Raw genomic sequence first — 7,968 nt, forward strand, 5'->3', positions numbered from 1 at the left:
GACGGCTGGCGGCGGCGGCGGATCTGGCGGCGGCGGCGTTAGGGTTAGGGTTCGGCGCGGGTGTGGGCCGGCGACGGCGGATCGGGCTGGCGGGGCGGGGCGGCTGGGACGGGGGAGGGGCGCCGGGGTGGCGCTTTATATAGTGCCCCCCGAGCGGAGTCCCGCTCGGGCACGGCCCAGAGGCGGTTCGCGTTTTTTTTAAATAATAATTTTGCGCAGAAGAAAAATAAAAAGAAATGCTAAACGGACTCCAAAAATCCCGAAATAAATTTTCCCCGGCTTCTAAAATCAAGCCGGACAAGATGAACATTTATTTGGGGCCTAAATGCAATTTTGAAAAACGCGCATTTTTCTAAATCCAAATAAAAAGCAAAAAACTCCAAAATAAATCTTATTTGATTTTTTTATTAAATCTTTATTATTTCTTTCTTTTGGAAAATTCATTTTATTCCCTCTCTGAAATTTTGATAGTAGAAATAATTGAAGATAAAATAAATGAAATCAAATGATCCTATTTTCAAAATTTGAGAAAACTCAAATATGAAAATAACGAAATCCCCAACTCTCTCCGTGGGTCCTTGAGTTGCGCAGAATTTTCTAGGATTGAGCCAACAATGCAACAAAAATATGATATGCAATGATGATCTATGTATAACATTCCAAATTGAAAATTTGGGATGTTACAGCAAATGACTGGGAAGCGACAAACTGAGAGAGCGACAATAGTCATGAACATGCATTAAAATTAATCTACACCAAGTGCAAGCATGAATAGGATATAATCCACCATGAACATAAATATCGTGGAGGCTATGTTGATTTGTTTTAACTACATGCGTGAACATGTGCCAAGTCAAGTCACTCGAGTCATTCAAAGGAGGATACCATCCTATCATACCACATCACAATCATTTTAATAGCATGTTGGCATGCAAGGTAAATCATTATAAGCTCCCATCTAATTAAGCATGGCATAAGTAACTATGATCTCTAATTTCATTGCAAACATGTTTATTCATAATAGGAACGATGAACTCATCATATTTACAAACACATACCAGCTTCTCTCATCTCAATCAGTCCATCATATATCGTCATTATTGCCTTTCACTTGCACGACCAAACGGTGTGTATAATAATAATAGTGCATGTGCCTTGGACTAAGCTGGAATCTGCAACATTCAATTCAAGAGAGAAGACAAAGTAATATGGGCTCTAAGTTAAATCAACAATCATGCATATGAGAGCCACTAAACATTTTCATTATGGTCTTCTACTCTAGACCCCCAAAGGAAAGAAAAGAAATAAAACTATTTACACGGGAAAGCTTCCAACAAAAAAAAGAAAAATGAGAAATCTTTTTGGGTTTTCTTTTTAATTACTACCACAAGCATGGAAATTAAACTAACTAATTTTTTGGTTTTCTTAAGGTTTATCAAACACACAAGAAGAAAGTTAGAAAAAGAAATTTAAACTAGCATGGATAATACAATGAAAGAGTATGAGCACCGACGACTAGAATAGTGTGTGAACATGAATGTAAAGTCGGTGAGAAATACATACTCCCCCAAGCTTAGGCTTTTGGCCTAAGTTGGTCTATGGCCATGGATAACGGCTACTCTCCCCGGTGTACTGAGGAGTGTCATCGGGGTACCACTGGCTAGCGATCTCCTCCGGATTCCACTGATAAGATGATGGACGATAAGGGTCAAGTGGTGCTTTCGGCTCAGGCTCTGGAGCTGATGTCTAGCCTCGATCCGCGTACACTGCTTCCGGCGAGACAAGGTAATGGTCTGCAGTTAAATCAAACAACAAAGGCGTAGGTAGGGTAATAATCTCATTGTGTTTCTTATTAAATCTCAGGTTATATAGAAGCATCTTATCTTCGTTGTCAACAATAAACTCATGCACTACCATGCTCCTGTAATCTAAAAAGGAAAGAGGCAACAGTGTCTCCTCTTTCTCATAATGCCTAATAGGTATCTCAAAATGTTCAGCAAGGCGTGCAGCATAGATACCTCCAAAGATGGGGCCCTTTATACGGTTCAGGCTTAACCGTTTAGCAATAACGGCACCCATACTAAAAGTGTTGTCACCAAACAAGGCATGGAACAGAATAACAATATCAGGAACACTGAAGTTTCCACTATTTCCACGACCAATTAAGCATCGACTAGCAAATATGGCAAAGTAGCGTAAAACAGGAAAATGTATGCTAGTGATTCTCGCATCGGAACCCTTCCTTGAATCCCCTACAGTAATAGTGTTAACAAAACCATCCACATCTTTACGATGTGGTTCATCTAAGCTGCTCTCAAAGGGTATTCTACAAACCGTGCAAAAATTGCATAATGACATTTCCTTAGCCTCATCATATAAATGAAAAGATACTGAAGGAGGTGAATTCTTAGGATAATAGTAAAAGTTTTGCACGAAAGTATTGGTGAGTAAGAGATACTGATTGATCCGGTTGTGGAGGAAGTCAGTGAGGCCCGCATTTTCAACCAAAGAATAAAAGTCTTCATAAATCTCGGCTGCTCTCAGGAGATTATCACATGTCCACTCACAAGGCCTTACTTCCGCTACATGAGGAAGATTACACTTGGCCTTTTCTTTCTCCTTAGCTTGTTTATCCTTGGAACCTTGGCTAGAAGAGCCCCTCAATAATCTCCTTATCATTTTTTGAAAATTTCTGAAATTTTTAGTAACTTCAAAATAAAGGTGAATCAAACTAAACAAGATTGATAGCAACTACTCCCACAAGTGCCTAGAGCCTATATCATGCATTAGAATTACTTGGGACCTCATAAATTTGACATGCAAGCTCAAGAACAGGGTCACCTATGCAACAAAAATTTACAATGAATAAAGCACTAGAACAAAAACTAATTGGACCAATGGAGGAGTAAAATACCAAGCAACAATCTCCCAAAGCAGTTTTGTGAAAATGGAGCTTTGAGCAAGGAGGTCGAAAATCGCAGCAAAATGAGCTAGAACTCGTGCTTGAGCTGGATGGGGATTTTTTTGGGAGGAAGATGGAGTGTGTGGGTGCAGGAATAAGTGGAGGGGGCCCACCGTGGGCCCATGAGACAGGGGGAGTGGGCGGGCCCTCCACCCTCGTGGCCAGGTGCTTGCCCCCTGCTGTGTTTTCAGTGCCTAAAATCCTCAAATAATCCATAAAAAATCATACTAATCTTGCAGGGCGTTTGGAGCACTTTTATTTTCTTGGATATTTTTTATTGCATGGATAATTCAGAAAACAGACAGATAATACTATTTTTGCTTTATTTATTCTAAATAACAGAAAGTAAAAAGAGGGTATAGAAGGTTGGCGCCTTCTTGTTTCATCCATCTCATGATCATCAAAATGAATCCACTAACAAGGTTGATCAAGTCTTGTTAACAAACTCATCCCGAATAACATGGAACAGGAGAAATTTCGAATAACACTAGGTTACCTCAACGGGGATATGCACATCCCCAACAATAAGAATATCATACTTTTTCTTGACAGTAGGAAGAGGAAATTCAAAACCTCCAATAATAATAGTTGGAACTTTTCCAATAGAATTGATGCTATGAACTTGAGGTTGTTTCCTCGGAAAGTGTACCGTATGCTCATTACCATTAACATGAAAAGTGACATTGCCTTTGTTGCAATCAATAACAGCCCTTGCAGTATTCAAAAAGGGTCTACCAAGGATATGCGACATACTATAGTCCTCGGGAATATCAAGAATAACAAAGTCCGTTAAGATAGTGACATTTGCAACCACAACAGGCACATCCTCACAAATACCGACAGGTATGGCAGTTGATTTATCAGCCATTTGCAAAGATATTTCAGTAGGTGTCAAATTATTCAATTCAAGTCTACGATATAAAGAGAGAGGCATAACACTAACACCGGCTCCAAGATCACATAAAGCAGTTTTAACATAGTTTCTTTTAATGGAGCATGGTATAGTTGGTACCCTAGATCTCCAAGTTTCTTTGGTATTCCACCTTTAAAAGTGTAATTAGCAAGCATGGTGGAAATTTCAGCTTCCGGTATCTTTCTTTTATTTGTGATGATATCCTTCATATATTTAGCATAAGGATTTAATTTAAGCATATTAGTTAAGCGCATACGTAAGAAGATAGGTCTAATCATTTCAGCAAAGTGCTCAAAATCCTCATCATCCTTTGTCTTGGATGGTTTAGGAGGGAAGGGCATGGGTTTCTGAACCCATGGTTCTCTTTCTTTACCGTGCTTCCTAGCAACAAAATCTCTCTTATCATAACGTTGATTCTTTGATTGTGTGTCATCAAGATCAGCAGCAGATTCAATCTCTACATCATTATTATTGCTAGGTTGAGCATCAACATGAACATTATCATTAACATTATCACTAGGTTCATGTTCATCACCTGATTGTGTTTCAGCATCAGAAACAGAAATATCATTGGGATTCTCAGGTGTGTCTACAACAGGTTCACTAGAAGCATGCAAAGTCCTATCATTTTTATTTTTCTTCTTCTTAGAAGAACTAGGTGCCTCTAAATTATCTCTCTGAGAATCCTGCTTGATTCTCTTAGGGTGGCCTTCAGGATACAAAGGTTCCTGAGTCATTCTACTAGTTCTAGTAGCCACTCTAAAAGCAAAATCATGCTTATTATTTAATTCATCGAGCAAATCACTTTGAGCTTTAAGTACTTGCTCTGCTTGAGTGGTAACCATAGAAGCATATTTGCTAATGAGTTTAAGTTCACCTTTAACTCTAGCCATATAATCACTCAAGCATCCTATCTCGAAAGCATTGTTCTTTAATTCTCTACCAACATAAGCATTAAAACTTTCTCGTCTAGCCATAAAATCATCAAATTCATCTAAGCATTGGCTATGAAATTTAGTAGACGGTGATTCAACTTTATCATATCTATAGAGAGAATTTACCTTTAATACCTGTGTCGGGTTATCAAGACCATGTATTTCTTCAATAGGAGGTAAATTCTTAACATCTTCAGCTTTGATACCTTTTTCTTTCATTGATTTCTTTGCCTCTTGCATATCTTCAGGACTGAGAAATAGAACACCCCTCTTCTTCGGAGTTGGTTTAGGAATAGGCTCAGGAGCTGGCTCAGGAGTTGGCTAAATTGGCTCAGGAATTGGCTCAGGAAGAGTCCAATTATTTTCATTAGTCAACATATTATTCAATAGTAATCCGGCTTGGTCGACTGTTCTTTCCCTGAAAACACAACCAGCACAACTATCCAAGTAGTCCTTGGAAGCATCCATTAGTCCATTATAAAAGATATCAAGTATTTCATTTTTCTTAAGAGGAGGAGAAGCCTCTCCCAAGCTTGTGGGAGACTCTCTTCTTCGATTTGCACAAAATTATATATTCCTGCAAGGCAGCTTGTTTCTTATGAGCAGGGAAATATTTAGCAGAGAAGTAATAAATCATATCCTGGGGACTACGCACACAACCAGGATCAAGAGAATTAAACCAAGTTTTAGCATCACCCTTTAATGAGAATGGATATATATTAAGGATATAGTAATAGCAAGACTTCTCATCATTAGTAAACAGGGTGGCTATATCATTTAACTTGGTAAGATGTGCCACAACAATTTCGGATTCATAGCCATAAAAAGGATCAGATTCAACCAAAGTAATTATTTCACGATCAACAGAGAATTCATAATACTTATTAGTAACAAAGATAGGTGAAGTAGCAAAAGCAGGGTCATATTTCGTTCTAGCATTCAAAGTTTTCTATTTAAGTTTGGCTAGTAATTTCTTAAGATCAGATCTATCATTGCAAGCAAAAAGATCTCTAGCAGTTTCTTCATCCATAACATAACCCTCAGGAACAACAGGCAATTCATAATTAGGGGGAGAACCTTCATCATCACTATCATCAATTATTTCATCTTCAATAATTTCATTCTCTCTAACCCTAGCAAGTTGTTCATCAAGATATTCACCAAATGGCAAAGTACTATCAAGCACAGAAGTAGTTTCATCATAAGTATCATGCATAGCAGAAGTGGCATCATCAATAACATGCGACATGTCAGAATTCATAACAGTAGCAGGTTTAGGAGTCGCAAGCTTACTCATAACAGAAGGAGAATCTAGTGCAGAGCTAGATGGCAGTTCCTTACCTCCCCTCGTAGTTGAGGGAAAAATCTTAGTTCTTGCGTCTTTCAAGTTCCTCATAGTGATTAGCAGATATAAATCCCAAGTGACTCAAAGAACAGAGCTATGCTCCCCGGCAACGGCGCCAGAAATTAGTCTTGATAACCCACAAGTACAGGGGATCACAGCAGTTTTCGAGGGTAGAGTATTCAACCAAAATTTATTGATTCGACACAAGGGGAGCCAAAGAATATTCTCAAGTATTAGCAATTGAGTTGTAAATTCAACCACACCTGGATAACTTAGTATCTGCAGCAAAGTATTTAGTAGCAAAGTAGTATGATAGTAATGGTAACAGTGGTAAAAGTAACGATAGCAGTTTTGTAGTGATTGTAACAGTAGCAACGGAAAAGTAAATAAGCAAAGCACAATATGTGAAAAGCTCGTAGGCATTGGATCAGTGATGGATAATTATGTCGGATGCGATTCCTCATGTAATAGTTATAACATAGGGTGACGCAGAACTAGCTCCAGGTCATCAATGTAATGTAGGCATGTATTCCGAATATAGTCATACGTGCTTATGGAAAAGAACTTGCATGACATCTTTTGTCCTACCCTCCCGTGGCAACGGGGTCCTAGTGGAAACTAAGGGATATTAAGGCCTCCTTTTAATAGAGTGCCGGACCAAAGCATTAACACATAGTGAATACATGAACTCCTCAAACTACGGTCATCACCGAGAAGTATCCTAATTATTATCACTTCGGGGTTGTCGGATCATAACACATAATAGGTGACTATAGACTTGCAAGATAGGATCAAGAACTCACATATATTCATGAAAACATAATAGGTTCAGATCTGAAATCATGGCACTCGGGTCCTAGTGACAAGCATTAAGCATAGCAAAGTCATAGCAACATCAATCTCACAACATAGTGGATACTAGGGGTCAAATCCTAACAAAACTAACTTGATTACATGGTAAATCTCATCCAACCCATTACCGTCCAGCAAGCCTATGATGGAATTACTCACGCGCGGCGGTGAGCATAATGAAATTGGTGATGGAGGATGGTTGATGGTGACGACAGCGATGAATCCCCCTCTCCGAAGCCCCGAGCGGACTCCAGATCAGCCCTCCCGAGAGAGATTAGGGCTTGGCGGCGGCTTCGTATCGTAAAACACGATGAAACTTTCTCTCTGATTTTTTTTTTGCGCGAAACGGAATATATAGAGTTGGAGTTGAGGTCGGTCGAGCATCAGGGGCCCCACGAGACAGGGGGCGCGCTCAGGGGGAGGGGGCGCGCCCCCTGGCCTTGATTCTTTTGCCAGTATTTTTATATTTTCCAAAATTTATCTCCGTGGATTTTCAGGTCATTCCGAGAACTTTTGTTTTCTGCACAATAAACAACACCATGACAGTTTTGCTGAAAACAACATCAGTCCAGGTTAGTTTCATTCAAATCATGCAAATTAGAGTCCAAAACTAGGGCAATAGTGTTTGGAAAAGTAGATACGTTGGAGATGTATCAAGACACAACTAGTGTGTGTATGTGTGTGTGTATGTGTGTGTGTGTGTGTGTGCGTGCGCGTGAGAGAGAGAGAGAGAGAGAGAGAGAAACCAATTGATAGATTAAGATAAAGATCGATTTGTCACCCTTCTACTGTCATAGTTGGGGGTGGGAAGGGGGAGGGAGAGAAAGACGTATCGAGTGTGTGCGCGCGGTAGGCATAGAGGCACAACTAGCGAGTGTGTGTGTGTGTATGTGTGTGTGTGTGTCTGTGTTTGAGAGAGAAGCCAATAGATATATTACTATCAAGATCAAGGTGCCACCCT

Source organism: Triticum dicoccoides, chromosome 1B (genome assembly GCF_002162155.2).
Source record: "Triticum dicoccoides isolate Atlit2015 ecotype Zavitan chromosome 1B, WEW_v2.0, whole genome shotgun sequence".
NCBI classification, from domain to species: domain Eukaryota; kingdom Viridiplantae; phylum Streptophyta; class Magnoliopsida; order Poales; family Poaceae; genus Triticum; species Triticum dicoccoides.